Below are 16,293 nucleotides of genomic sequence, written 5' to 3'. Positions count from 1 at the left end.
TTTGCACTTATATGGCTTCAAAAGCCATGACTTGCTTCAAGTTTTGCACAAGGAGTACGTTTAGCAGTATCGGCAAGTGTGCCAAATTTGGCTGAAATCGGTTCAGATTTAGATATAGCACCCATATATATCATTCGCCTGATTTACACTCAAATGACCACGGGGGCAAGAGTTATACTCCAATTTACGTGAAATTTTGCAGAGATAGCAGAATTATTATTCTAACTATGCATGTCAGATTATATATAGCTCCCATATATATGTACACCAGAATTGGGAAAATATGGTAGACTATTTCATATTTTAGGCCCATTTTCAATGGGTATTTCCTCCAATTGACTGGATAGTTTCCACAAAGAATATATTTAATATTGTTACGTTTTTATATTTAGGCGTTTTTAATTACCCGACAATTAAAACACAGTTCTTTTAAATAACGACAATCTACAATTTATTTACTATGACTTCACACTTTACAATTCGTTCACACTGAAGTTATTCGTTTGACGCATTAATTAAGACTGACTCGTTAGCAGCATGCGAACACTTTTATATATGACGGTGTGGCAATACGAGAACATTCTGGTAGCACTACAATATTCTGGCAACGCCAGAACATTCTTAGACAATGCTAGAAGGATCTACGACCATTAAGTTATTCGTCTGGTGGCTGCCAAACACATACACACTCACATAGATATATGCTCGCATTACTACAACAACAAACAAAAGAACAAAAGAAAATACTAGAAAATGAATAGATGATTCCAACAAGTGATAGCGAAATTTTATCGTTACAATTTGAAATTTTAAATTAACGGAAACTAATTTAAATAAACTTATGTCTATAATTATCAAATTCGTAACAATATGATATTTAAGTGCGTCAAGTTTGATCCAATTTGGTTCAGATTTAGATAAATCCTCCATATATTCGTTTTTCCGGTTTATACAAATATGGCCAAAATTCCCAGACTTTACACAAAATTCTGTGATGATTTCCCCAAATCTTAGTCATATCCTATACACTGTAATGCCACACAGAAAAAAATTTCATGAAAATTTCTCCAATTAAAATCTTAATTGAGTTTTAAAAAATATTCATTAAAAATTTTAAATGAATCATAAAAATTTTTAATTGAAATAAAAATTAATCATAAAAATTAAAAGTATCAATTAATTTTTTAATTGGATCAATTAATTTTTTAATAGATTGCCAATTAATTTTTTAATTGATACTATCATTTCTGTGATTGAAGACATTTCAATTAAAAAATTAATTGGATCAATTAATTTCGTGATTGAATCAGAAAAAAATTTTTTTGTGTGCAGAATTTCCACAGAACGGTTAAGTTTTAAATAAGGCTCCAAGTCGCCCGATTTGACCAAATAATATATCACAATCCACACTTGACCACATATCTTGGCGAGAACTAACCAATATCCTTGTAAAATCGCCACTGATGAGTAGCAAAAATAGTAAATTTTACTTAAATTGTCCTATATCTCGAATACATATATATCGCCTGATAAATCATAAATGATCTTTTGTATAATTGCATTAAAATTTCTCTCGCTTCATATGTCCCATATTTATACCCTTCACCACTACTGTGGTACAGGGTATAATAAGTTTGTGCATTTGTATGTAACGCCAAGAAGGAAAAGTCTGAGACCCATCGTTTAGTATACCGATCGTCTTAGAATTAAATTCTACGTCGATTTAGCGATGTCCGTCTGTCTGTCTGTTGATGTATTTTTGTGTGCAAAGTACAGCTCGCAGTTTTAGTCCGATTGTCCTAAAATTTGGTATAGGGTCCTGTTTCGGCTCAAAGACGATCCCTATTGATTTTGGAAAAAACCGGTTCAGATTTAGATATAGCTGCCATATATATTTTTCACCGATCTGGTCATAATTGGCGATCTTCCGATCTTCCTAAAATTCCGTACATCCAAATATTTTATGACTCTCGAAAAACTTCCAAAATATCAGCCAAATCGGTTCAGATTTAGATATAGCTCCCATATACAGCTTTCGCCCGATTTACACTCATTTGCCCACAGAGGCCAATTTTTTGCTCCGATTTAGGGAGTAGAATTAGCATTCAGGGAGTAGAATTAGCATTGTAGCTATGCGTGTCAAATTTGGTTGAAATCGGTTCAGATTTAGTTATAGCTCCCATATATACCTTTCGCCCGATTTACACTCAAATGACCACAGAGGCCAATTTTTTGCTCCGATTTAGTTGAAATTTTGCACAGGGAGTATAATTAGCACAGTAGCTATGCGTGCCAAATTTGGTTGAAATCGGTTCAGATTTAGATATAGCTCCCATATATAGCTTTCGCCTGATTTACACTCATATGACCACAGAGGCCAATTTTTAACTCCGATTTAGTTGAAATTTTGCACAGGGAGTAGAATTAGCATTGTAGCTATGCGTGCCAAATTTGGTTGACATCGGTTCAGATTTAGATTTAGCTCCCATATATATGTTTTTCTGATTTCGACCAACATTTTCCTTGTAAAATCGCCACTGCTTAGTCGAAAAGTTGTAAAAATGACTCTAATTTTCCGTAACTTCTAATACATATATATCGAGCGATAAATCATAAATAAACTTTTGCGAAGTTTCCTTAAAATTGCTTCAGATTTAAATGTTTCCCATATTTATACCCTGCTCCACACTGTGGAACAGGGTATTATAAGTTAGTGCATATGTTTGCCACACCCAGAAGCAGACGAGATAGAAACATGGTGTCTTTGGCAAAAATGCTCAGGGTGGGCTCCTGAGTCGATATAGCCATGTCCGTCTGTCCGTGAACACATTTTTGTAATCAAAGTCTAGGTCGCAGTTTTAGTCCAATCGACTTAAAATTTGGCACAAGTATGTGCTTTGGCTCAGAATAGATCCCTATTGATTTTGGAACAAATCGGTTCAGATTTAGATATAGCTCCCATATATATATTTCGCCCGATATGGACTTATATGGCCCCAGAAGCCAGAGTTTACCCTAATTTACTTAAAATTTTGCACAAGAAGAACAATTAGTACTATAGTCAAGTGTGCCAAATTTTATTGAAATCGGTTCAGATTTAGATATAGCTCCCATATATATCTTTCGCCCGATATGGACTAATACGGTCCCAGAAGCCAGAGTTTTACCCCAATTTGGTTGAAATTTTGCACAGGGAGTAGAATTAGCATTGTAGCTATGCGTGGCAAATTTGGTTGAAATCGGTTCAGATTTAGATATAGCTCCCATATATAGCTTTCGCCCGATTTACACTCATATGACCACAGAGGCTAATTTTTTGCTCCGATTTAGTTGAAATTTTTTACAGGGAGTAGAATATATAGCTTTCGCCCGATTTACACTCATATGACCACAAATGCCAATTTTTAACCCCGATTTAGTTGAAATTTTGTACAGGGAGTAGAATAAGCATTGTAACTATGCGTGCCAAATTTGGTTGAAATCGGTTCAGATTTAGATATAGCTCCCATATATATGTTTTTTCTGATTTCGACAAAAATGGTCAAAATACCAACATTTTCCTTCTAAAATCGCCACTGCGTAGTCGAAAAGTTGTAAAAATGACTGTAATTTTCCTAAACTTCTAATACATATATATCGAGCGATAAATCATAAATAAACTTTTTCGAAGTTTCCTTAAAATTGCTTCAGATTTAAACGTTTCCCATATTTTTTTTACTAACATTGTGTTTCACCCTAGTGCATTAGCCGACTTAAATTTTGAGTCTATAGATTTTGTAGAAGTCTATCAAATTCTTCCAGTGATATTTAAATGTATGTATTTGGGACAAACCTTTATATATAGCCCCCAACACATTTGACGGATGTGATATGGTATCGAAAATTTAGATCTACAAAGTGGTGCAGGGTATAATATAGTCGGCCCCGCCCGACTTTAGACTTTCCTTACTTGTTTTTTACTAACAATTTGTTTCATCCCAGGGCGTTATCCGATTTAAATTTTAATTCTAAATAGAGATAGAAGAAGTACAAAAAATTGTCTCCATTAAAAGTATTTGTATCTGGAAACGCAAACCTTTATATAGCTCCAAGCAAATTTTAAGTAGTTGAGATGGTAATACAAATGTTTGTAACTTCCGAACAAAATAAGCTATCGACTTGAAACTTGGCACAAGTAGTTGTTATTGATGTAGGTCGGATGGTATTGCCAATGGGCCATATCGGTCCACTTTTACATATAGCCCCCATATAAACGGACCCTCAAATTTGGATTGCGCACCCTCTAAGAGAAGCAAATTTCATCCGATCCGACTGAAATGTGGTACATAGTGTTAGTATATGGTCTCTAACAACCATGCAAAAATTGGTTTATATCGGTCCATAATTATATATAGCCCCCATATAAACCGATCCCCCGATTAGGCTTTCGGAGCCTATTAATATATGGCCTCAAACACCTACGTAAAAATTGGTCGAAATAGGTCCATAATTATATATAGCCCCCATATAAACCGATCCCCAGATTTGGAAGAGGAAAATTCATCTGATTCAGTTGGAATTTGGTACGTGATGTTAGTATACGATATCCAACAACCGTGCAGGAGTTGGTTCATGTCAGTCCATAATTATATATAGCCCCCATATAAACCGATCCCCAAATTTGACCTCCGGTGCCTTTTGGAGAAGCAAAATTCATCCGATCTGGTTGAAATTTGGTACGTGGTGGTAGTATATGATATTTAACATATAAACCGATCCCGAGATTTGGTTTTGGAGCCTCTTGGAGAAGCAAATTTCATCCGAGTCTGTTGAAATTTGGTACATTGTGCTAGTATGTGGCCGTTAACAACCATGCCATATCGGTCTATAGTTATATATAGCCCTCAGATAAATCGATCCCCAATCACACAAAAATTGGTCCATATAAATTCAGAATTGTATATAGCCCCCATATAAGCGACCCCCATATTTCAATTCTGGCTCTCTACGTACCGTTCAAAAAGTCCATATCGATTCGTAATTATTTGTATACTTGCCTACATATACCTTTTTTGTCTAATATATACCACGTATGGACTAACTCACAATTTAGAAAACGATGTTAAGAAGTTTTAAGATACCTTATCATCGGTAAGTATTACCACAACCCAAGTAATTCGATTGTGGATGACAGTCTTTCGTAGAAGTTTCTACGCAATCCATGTTGGAGGGTACATAAGATTCGGCCTGGCCGAATTTACGGCCGTATATACTAGAGGTCTGCACAATTCCATTTGTAAATGAAGAGTACACGTGTACTTGCTACATGAATACATCTATTTGAGAGAGTCGCAAAACAATTGGTACACATTTTGATGAACACCAAAAGCCACGAGTAACTTCTTGTTGCTACTCTGACGTCTTCACTACCAACAAACACATATTCCTCTTTCTCTCTTATTGAAGTGTACTCAGAGTGATCACGTCGAGTATGTTCCGAGAACAAAACTTCATAGAGTACTCCATGTACCACGTGCAGTTTCAGAAATACAAAACACAGTTACTCTCCATAATATATGTTTTCGGTTTGTTATAAAGAACGGCAAACGTTAAGGTAAGTGTGTGACATACATAAATATATGAAATATGTGACATACATACATACCTATGATTAATAATAATGGAAAGTTTTGCTTCGCACATTATTGAGAAATACTTGTGGTACCACGTGAAGTGAAGAGAATCCATGTTGTACTTTTACTCAAGTACTTGCATTTTTATTGTTCCTTTTTTTCGGAACACATATTTTTTCGGATAAGTACTTGGTGGTATTTGACAAGCAAGTGTTCTCTTCGCTTTACTACTTGCGCTCTGAGAGAAAGACAGTGTTTGTACTATATTCGACAGCGAATTGCATACATGTAGTGAAAAGTTATTCGATGCAGACCTCTAGTATATACTTGTTTTATCCTAAATTTAAATCCACAGAAGAAGTAGCATCTTCAGCACGGAATAAATGCCAAAATTCTTATGGGAAGGTCAAAATCCAAGTAAAGTTTTTTTGAGTGGGGTTCAGACTTACAATGAGGTGTCCACACAATTACAAAGCTTGGGCGTCACACCCTGAAATAAGAGTTTTTTTTTTTTTTTTTTTTTTTGAGAAACGGAATTTTATAGAAGTGATGTTTTCATTTGACAACAAAAAAATTTTTTAAAGCAAATAAGAAAATTAAGGACAATCGTTGATTTGCTTGTCATAAATTATTTGCTCTTACAAAAATATTTTATAACAAAGGAGAATTTAGCTTCTTTAATGGAGATTTTTTGCTGAGAAAAATATTGCCTCAATATTGCACTACTTTTGTTCTCTCAGTTCTATTGGCGACAATAATAGTGCAATTCTAAATCCAGTAGGTAGCATATAGTGTGAACATACTTTAAAATTGGACAATTAATGAGGAGGATTAATGCTTTTAAAAACATTTCCTATAAAAAACGTCTTATAATTCTCCTTCCTACCTCTCGTTTCCTTAACTGTACAATGGTGAATATGCGCTTTTGCTATACCCTTTTAACTCACCACCCTTAAGAGAGAAATCACTATTAGATTCGACTTTTTGATTTTATTGTCACAAACCATTCACCCACCACCACCCACCACCACCCACTAACACCACCACCACCACTCTCCATCCATTAGAAAAAACAGCAATTTAGGGATGAATGTAACATATCACCGAACGGGAAATCCATTTTATGTATGTTTTGATATTTGTTCTTGCCGCTTTTATGTGAAAAAATTTTCTCATGTCTCTCATTCATGATGATACAAAGGCCGTGGCATGATGCGTTGGGGTGGAGGTGGTTATGGTGTTGACTTCTTACAATTGAAATGAGATGCAGACAATGAAAGTGTAGAGTCATAGGTGAATTTTGCACAAAATCTCAACTCAACACATTCTCAAATGGCAATCATTGAACAAAAGATTGCCTTGTAGATTGTTTTTAAGCGCTGCAAATTCTCTTTTAATTGAGCATGTCGTGTTATAAAAATTTATTTCATTTCTTCGTTTGTCGCCTTTTAATAGCATAGAGCGTCTTCATTGCCACCGCTAACGCGCTCATGGAAGAAAAATGTTGATTCCCAGTCATTTCGATTTTCTTCTTGTCTTTTTTTTTTTTTTTGTCGGAAGAAAAAGACTATTTGACGATAGAAATGATGACACTATGGCTAAGCGACATCACCATTATCATCTGTGAGAATACAAAGGATCTATCTATCCACAAAAGCCATCAGTCGACAATACCAACAGCAAGGACATCAACTGGCAGCCAATGCCCACCATCATTATGCGGTATGAAGGTGTGGAATTAGGATACTGCATTAACACACAAATGTCATGTCAGGCAATTGTCTGTACTATCTTCCTGCAAATTTTGTTGCTCCTTCTAGGGCAGGTCTTGCACACAGAATGCAGGGCAGGCAACCAACAATCGCACCCACCTACGAACAAAGAAGCTACAACAACATCAAGTCATTGCCGGTGTAGGTCTTGGTGTAACACGTTTCTCTTTAGCCTTTTGGGTCATGAACCTTTTGGCAACTTTGTGACAGTTTTTTCTTTTCGTTTTTTTTTTAATGACATTTCACAGTTGGCTTCCTTCGAATAGAGAGATGAAGAGTTACTCTATGGCATAACATTCTCATGCAAAGTTACGAGCAATCTTGGCTTTATGCAACACCTTTGTTTAATCAGTTAATGGCATCACCATCAACATAACGCTTTACATTTCTTGGAGGGATTTATTAGAATAATAGGAAGATGGCTAAGTAGCTCATGGTGATTTCAATTGAGGTGATTGTTTAGGGGACTAGAAGGAAATTTATTTCAGCAAAGTTCCATTCACTGGTGTCTACATATTTGTTTTGTGATTTTTCCCGTAAATTCAGTAGATGTAGCTATTTAAATCCCCATGCATGTTTTAAATTAGATCCGATCAGGACAGGGGAATCGGGTTTACTTGTTTTAACATATCTCGCACCCAGATGAACGTCCCCATTGAAAATATTGTGAAGGGTCTGCAATTTGAATTATAGTTTTCTTTTTGACTAAATAAAACGAACGGTGTGGAGTTCGCATCTATTCGACACATAAATAAATATGGGCAAAAATAGAAGGAGGCATCGTAGGAAACGAAACTTTGAAGGGCCTTGTTGATATATATATATATATATATATATATATATATATATATATATATATATATATATATATATATATATATATATATATATATATATATATATATATATATATATATATATATATATATATATATATATATATATATATATATATATATATATATATATATATATATATATATATATATATATATATATATATATATATATATATATCAAAGCTCCATGACAAGGGACCTCCTTTTCGCCGAGTGCGAACGGCGTTCCAAATTGCACTGAAACCACTTAGAGAAGCTTTGAAACCCTCAGAAATGTCACCAGCATTACTGATGTGGGATAATCCACCGCTGAAAAACTTTTTGGTGTTCGGTCGAAGCAGGAATCGAACCCACGATCTTGTGTATGCAAGGCGGGCATGCACCACGGTGGCTCCCTAAAGCGACGGTAAGATAACACAAATAGAGAAATGCCCGTCATTTTGGGAACAGTTATAGGTTGCTCTTTGAAATTTGGTATGGTTAGATTCGAGATATTGACCACATAGTGAGCCAAATTTTGAGACCTTAGGTGGACCGAAACCCAACTGACAGGCCTCTACTATTTGTCCCCTCAGCTATGGGAAAAGTAATTTTGAAAAAGTAACGTTATTTTTTTCAAAATTTGTAAAATATGTCAAAACCGTTTTGTTTTATAATTGTTGTTAGATTTATATTCAAAAAATCAAATTTTTGCTAATTTTGAAAACGTAGCGATATTTTTGCTAAAGTTTGTAAAGCAGATGAAAATTTAATTTTTTCCTTTTTGGCCATCTTGGTGGTACTTTGAGGACTTGTAACAAAAAAATATATCTCTTTCATTTCGTTTTTATTTTACAATTATTGTTAGTTGAAAAATTCATGCGTTCTAGCTTTCCCCCTTCCATTTTTATACCCTCCACCATAGGATTGTCATTCCGTTTGTAACACATCGAAATATTGCTCTAAGACCCCATAAAGTATATATATTCTGGGTCGTGGTGAAATTCTGAGTCGATCTGAGCATGTCCGTCCGTCCGTCCGTCTGTTGAAATCACACTAACTTCCGAACGAAACAAGCTATCGACTTGAAACTTGGCACAAGTAGTTGTTATTGATGTAGGTCGGATGGTATTGCAAATGGGCCATATCGGTCCACTTTTACGTATAGCCCCCATATAAACGGACCCCCAAATTTGGCTTGCGAGGCCTCTAAGAGAAGCAAATTTCATCCGATCCGGCTGAAATTTGGTACATGGTGTTAGCAAATGGTCTCTAACAACCATGCAAAAATTGGTCCATATCGGTCCATAATTATATATAGCCCCCATATAAACCGATCCCCCGATTTGGCTTGAGGAGCCTCAAAGAGAAGCAAATTTCATCCGATCCGGCTGAAATTTGGTACATGGTGTAAGTATATGGTCTCTAACAACCATGCAAAAATTGGTTCACATCGGTCCATAATTATATATAGCCCCCATATAAACCGATCCCCCGATTTGGCTTGCGGAGCCTCTAAGAGAAGCAAATTTCATCCGATCCGGCTGAAATTTGGTACATGGTGTTAGTATATGGTCTCTGACAGCCATGCAAAAATTGGTCCATATCGGTCCATAATTATATATAGCCCCCATATAAACCGATCACCAGATTTGACCTCCGGAGCCTCTTAGAAGACCAAAATTCATCTGATTTAGTTGAAATTTGATACGTGATGTTAATATATGGCCTCAAACACCCATGCAAAAATTGGTCGATATCGGTCCATAATTATATATAGGCCCCATATAAACCGATCCCCAGATTTGACCTCCGGAGCACCGTGGAAGAGCAAAATTCTTCCCATTCGGTTGAAATTTGGTACGTGATGTTAGTATAGGGTATCCAACAACCATGCAGGAATTGGTTCCTATCAGTCCATAATAATATATAGCTCCCATATAAACCGATCCCCAGATTTGACTTCCGGTGCCTTTTAGAGAAGCAAATTCATCCGATCTGGTTGAAATTTGGTACGTGGTGGTAGCATATGATATTTAACAACCATGTGAGTTGAAATTTGTGGATGACAGTCTTTCGTAGAAGTTTCTGCGCAATCCATGATGGAGGGTACATAAGATTCGGCCTGGCCGAACTTACGGCCGTATATACTTGTTTATTCTAGGAATTATGTGTACCTACACTGAAAAAACAGTGAACCCTTTTCCATTGCAAAATGAACTAAACTGTAGTAATATTGACCATGATTTAGCCCTTAAGATTTTTTTCAACTTGTCTAGTTTATAATTTTCTTAAATTTTAGTTCATCTATAACATTGTAGTTTAGTTCATTTTTACAACACCATAAGATTTATATACACCTACCAAGTTAAAAAGTCAGTATTATTTTGGTTTACTTGCTTATTTTGTGGGAAACCCGATAATAAAAATTTGTTAACAGTCTCTTTAAAATGTCGACGACTAGACTATTTTTAAATCAATCATTCCACAGTATAGAGAAATTAAATAATTAAAGGAACAACAAACCGTTTTACTATTATGAGAATTTTCATACATTAAAATTAAACTATCTTTAAGCAAAAGTACTTTATTATAAAAACTTATGATGAAAGTTCTTAATACAATGTTTTTTGTGAATAAAAATTATGACCACATGGAAAAGAGAGTAGTTCATTTGAACCCGCTGTTTGGACATTTTGACTTATCCTTTTTTTTATTCATCGTAGGTAATTTTTTCACATATCTTGCTGGAAAAAATGGAAACAATAATGAAAATTGTTAAAAATTAATACCATGTAATGAAATATAATTTTTAATTCTTCATTTTTGCTTGTAACTTACCATATTTGGGGCATTTTATCAAATGGTGTAAGGAATTCAACTTTTCTTTGGAAAACGTATCTCATAAAATTTGTACCTGAAACAATTAGAGAAATAATGAAGTATTCTAAATAAACTCATAAAACTGTGTTGTTATCGATGTGAAAGATATAATAAAATAAATATTCTAGTTGAAAGAAAGCCAAAGTTTTAATATAAAACTTACCAATTCTCTATTAAATTGTACGCTGAGTGGAAATATAAAAAGTTGTCCAAATTTATTTGGGTTACTCTGAAATTAAATATTAAATAAAATTATTAAATAACTTTTCAAAAAATCTAATGAAAAAAATAATAATATGCATAAAAAACCAAATATTCTTGATATTCCTAGACAGTCAGCAAAATGACGACACGTAATTTCATTTTCGATTTAAAATGCATTTTAGTCTATTGGGAAATGGTAAATTTAAGTTATACTAATTCGACCGTTTTATGAATTTTTGTTTTATACTACTTAAAACCAAATTGAATAAGAAAATAAATTCAAGTTTGGTTCACTTTTTCGCTCACGATGAAAATTATATCGTCTTGAAATCAGCCGTAGTCAAAATGACGAAGGATGACGTTAATGTACAAAAAATAAGGATGGCTGTCCAGGGTTAAAAGAAAGTTAAAGAAAACTTACCAATTCACTATTAAATTACAGGCAAAGGAGTACTAAAAATTTGTCAAAATTTTAAGGGGTTATTCTGAAATTAAATATTTATTTTTACATTAAAAATATTACATTAGTTTCCAAAAAAATTAATTAAAGAAATACTAAAATAAGGTATTAAAAACCTGTAATTTTGATGATAAAAAGGTCATAAAAACGTAAATATTCTAGTTGAATGAAAGCCAATTTTTAAAAGAAAACTTACCAATTCTCTACCTTTTTAAATTTGTTTTAATCCGTCTGGAGTTGCTCTGAAATTAAATATCGCTTTTACAACAAAGAAAAACATTAAACTGGTTTCCAAAAAAAAAAAAAAATAATAATTAACAAATAATAATATACATAAAAAATATTCTTTTCAAAAGAAAGCCATATTAAAAAAATACTTACCAATTTATGAATAAACTATACGCTGAGATATTACAAAAAATTTCCAAATTCATCTGGAATTGAATATTAATTTTTTACATTGAATAATGAAAATTTCAATACACTTTCAATTTCAACATATTTTACTAAATATTCTTAATAACTTTTTTCTAAACTACCGACAAAATATTAATAACTTTCATTTAAAAGGTTTAATAAACAAACACCAATATATGACTCAAAAATCCAAAATATTCCATGCCTTTATATTCCCTTGTTACATACCTACTTAAAAGATGCAACAGCCCACGCCAACGCCAACTATACAACTGAAGCATGCCAAACAAAACCAAGCAAAGCCAAAACATTCCTACAACAACAAAAACACATGTGCCTTTATTGAAAACAACACCTCATCCAGCCAAAAACCATCAACGAATAACAAACACACGCACAAGCCACTAAATGAACAAAATAAAAACAACCCCACGCTCATGTATACACAACAAAACTCAAGTAACATCATCTTTACATTAATCACATTCCACTATTCCGATAAAGATTTCTGTACTATGCATTAGTTCATCGCATCTGCTGACAATTTACTCTAAGAATAATATTCGTAAAGGCACACCAGTTTATGAGCGATGAAACGTTTAACTTAAAATTCGCAAAATTTTCATGAAATGTTATCTACCATTTTTGACGAAAATGTCTATAAATTTAATTACATGTGAACTAAAAATATTTCATTGTGTAATTTTTTACCAACAATTATTAACTATAGGAATAGTCAGTAAGAAATTGCTATCCACTTTCAAGTTCATTTTTCGTAAAAAAATATTTTCTCATACAAAAAAATCTTATAGTAAATTGCACTTATTATTTAGAAAATACTTAACATTTCACAAGTAGTTTTATAGCATAACAAACGAATTTTTAACTACCAGTTAAGAAATTTTTTAAGGAAATTTCCATCGTATTTTGTAGGCCATGAACTAAACGATTGCTACTTAGAATTTGTAAAATTTCCTTTCGAGTAGTTAATTTTCGTTCAAGATACGAAAAATGAACTAAAATTCTGGAAAATTCTTGTAATAAATTATTGTAAAAATCTTCTTAATTTTACGAGACACTTTTTTTTCTGTGTAACGAATTCATTAATATGTTTCCAGTCCTTGTTTTGAAAGCGGGTCAGGTCCCGGATCACCTCTTCACCGATATGGTTAACTCTTTGCCTAGTAAAGGCAGCGACAAAGATAGTGCACCGTGGTATCATTATCCTCAAAACACGCCCTACATGCATCATCCTCTGCTGTTCTTATTCGGTGCAGATGTGCTCTCAATTCTAGGTGCCCGGTTATTATTTCCACGGCCCTGCTGATTGTCGTCCTACTCTCCCCTTGAGTAGTGCTCCAATCGTTTTCTTGTCTAGGTCACCACCATTTGGAAGATTATTGTCAAGAGCACCTTTAGACTGTAGATAAATAAAAATAAATTTTTCACATAGAAATAAAATTTTGACAAAATTTTGTATAGAAATAATATTTTCGCAAAATTTTTTATAGAAATAAAATGTTGATAAAAATTATTATAGAAATAAACTTTCTGACAAAATTTTCTATAGTATAAACTTTGTGACAAAATTTTCTATAAAAATAAAATTTTGACAAAATATTCTTTAAAAATAAAATTTTGACAAAATTTTCCAAAAAAAAAAAATGACAAAATTTTCTATAGAAACAAAATTTTGACAAAATTTTCTATAGAAGTTTCGACCGTGACTGTAATAAAATCGTGTTTTGACTAAGTCTTTTAACAAAATCGAGATTTTCTTCCCGCATGAACTTGTCTTGTTGTTAAAGACTTTCTCAAAATATTAAAATATTTGACAAAACTATTGTACCATAAATCTCATATCGGCGCAAAAATGTCTACACAAAGGTACTAAATCATTCGCGGGGGTACTACGGTACTGAATTGGGTGAAAAGGTATTGAAAAAAGTACTATAGTACTGCATTTTCCATCCCTGCCTCTCACCCACCTTCGATCCATCGCTGTAGCAGTTAGTTCCCTTGGCATCTGATCTATGGTTCCATTGTCCCATGGCCATTAGATGTGTGCAATTTCGATTTTAATCATGCTGATGTTTTCAATCAGGTCCCTTAGGTAAATTACTCATAAAATGATTCGAGAGTAACGGTATTTCTCGTGAGTTACGAGTTTTTCGTGAATCACGATGTTTCTAATCGTGAGTGCACTGGTAGAAAAAGTTTCGTTATATTAATGAAATGTGTCATTAAAATTGAGCCATTAAAACAAATTCATTGATATAACGAAATTTTTCGTTATTATAACGAATTTTCTGTTATTCAACGAAACGTTTCGTACTATTAACGAACATTTTCATTGTATTAATGAAAATTTTTCGTTGTATCAATGAAACATTTTCGTTGGCTCAATTTTAATGAAATTTTCTTTGTGTGTGTGAGTCTTTAATAGACTTTCGTGGATGAGTGTGCGTGAGCCCTGCCAAAAAATATCGTGCGTGAGAGTGTGTGCGTAAGATTTTTTCCGTCATGAGAGTGCATGAGCGTAAATCAAATATTACTCTCTTGCACACCTCTGATGACTATCTTACTGCCGTCAAATATATTATCATGGATTGTTGCGGCATCCGCCATTATACCCACCGTCTCCCCTATAATCCTTTGATGGTTTGCCATGTTTTACCATGGCGGCTTCGCTTTTGATCTGAATCTCTATAGATCTTAAGTCCAGTATCGTTACTCTGGCGTACGTGGCATTCATTGCCCCAGTTATGTACAGACATGTTCGTTGGACCGGTGGCCAACATTTGTAGGCTTATTTAATCCTCTCTTTGATGTGACTCATCCAATTCCAAAAACTATTTGAAATATATTCGAGGATTTGTTGAATGTAAGACCAGTTGAATTTATTTTGAGAATTGGGTTTGCCTTCAAATTAAAATACCATGTATGGCAGGTTTATGGCGGTACTAACTTTACATGTAGCGAGCAAACTTAGCAACAGCACTGAAAGTAACGTAGCAATACCATAGCACATAACGCTCCCTGTTATCTTAAAGCTTCGTGGCAATACCGTTATGATAAACTTTTCTTTAGGTTTGAAGATTTAATAACAAGGTGTATTTCTCTAATAATTGTTCCGAATATTGAGCTGAAACTTTATGAACAGTTAACATTTTCTCTATGTAGGAAAAAACACTGCATTACTGGCAAATACTAACAAACGTTCTCTGTCAGCCTAACCTTCTATAAACACGAAGGTTAGGCTGACAGAGAAATGTCCATTAATGTCCGTTTCCTTTAGGTTTGAGAATTCAATTACAATGTGCATTTGTCCACTTATTGTAAAGTTGAATTGAAACTGGGAATGTCCTTAAATTACAAATGATTTTTACGAACAGTTTACATTTTCTCTGGGTACGAAAAACAAACACTGCCTTATCTAAAGGCCGGTATGCACCTCTAGCCGAAATTTCCGCAACCCATAAGAAATGCATTGTTATATATTTGCTAACGAAAATTCCGTGAGGTGTGCAGAACTGTCTTATTGGCACTCAAATGAAATTTCCGCAAGAGGTGCATACTGGACTTACTGCCTTTTCGTGGAATTTTCGTTTGCCTCGAGACGAACGAATCGTCAAAAATCCCATATTGATATCCCGAAAATCAGAGTCTGTACAATCCCAATTGTTTCATTGTTCGATAGTAAAACATATATAATGAGTTCATGACAAATTTAAGGATTTTCTAGCAAATATATCAAAAGTTATTTTAGTTTCAATCTAGACGAACGATTCGTGTCGAGTCGATTTTGTGTTTCATGAACAGGCAGTTAAGCTTTGAGAAATTTGGTTTGTGTGCAAACTATACAGACTCACCATGTATTTTTATGGGTAAAATGCAAAACAATAAAATTCAAAATATTTTCACTATCCAAAGTAGTCCTGGATTTTTTTTACTAAAATGTGGCCCCTAATCAAGCAATATACTCGTATGTACATTCCTTAAAAGATGAAAAATGAAAGAAAACTTCCGTTACCGTTTTTTAAAATTAATCAAATTTAAATATTCCCAACAGATATGAACATAAAGTAATTTTATTTAAATGTTAGATTGTAGAGTTTATTGCAAAA

General features: G+C 33.7%; 1 long non-coding RNA gene across 2 annotated transcripts; it reads right to left on the bottom strand.

The window, feature by feature from the left end:
* Positions 1-10,773: 10,773 nt before the first annotated feature.
* Positions 10,774-12,261, bottom strand: LOC142242710 (uncharacterized). 2 transcript variants are annotated; one of them, XR_012724166.1, is made up of 6 exons: positions 12,131-12,261; positions 11,946-12,007; positions 11,711-11,774; positions 11,249-11,314; positions 11,044-11,119; positions 10,774-10,949 (listed from the first exon to the last, which is right to left on the bottom strand). It is a non-coding gene; the product is annotated as an uncharacterized LOC142242710 (long non-coding RNA). The 2 variants fall into 2 exon arrangements; XR_012724165.1 differs by lacking the exon at positions 12,131-12,261 and having other exon boundaries at positions 11,946-12,021.
* Between the last annotated feature and the right edge of the window lie 4,032 nt (positions 12,262-16,293).

The sequence above is a fragment of the Haematobia irritans genome, chromosome 1, assembly GCF_050003625.1.
Source record: "Haematobia irritans isolate KBUSLIRL chromosome 1, ASM5000362v1, whole genome shotgun sequence".
In the NCBI taxonomy this organism is placed as follows: Eukaryota; Metazoa; Arthropoda; class Insecta; order Diptera; family Muscidae; genus Haematobia; species Haematobia irritans.
The sequence above is the reverse complement of the archived record's forward strand: the minus strand, read 5'-3'. Positions and strand labels throughout refer to the sequence as shown.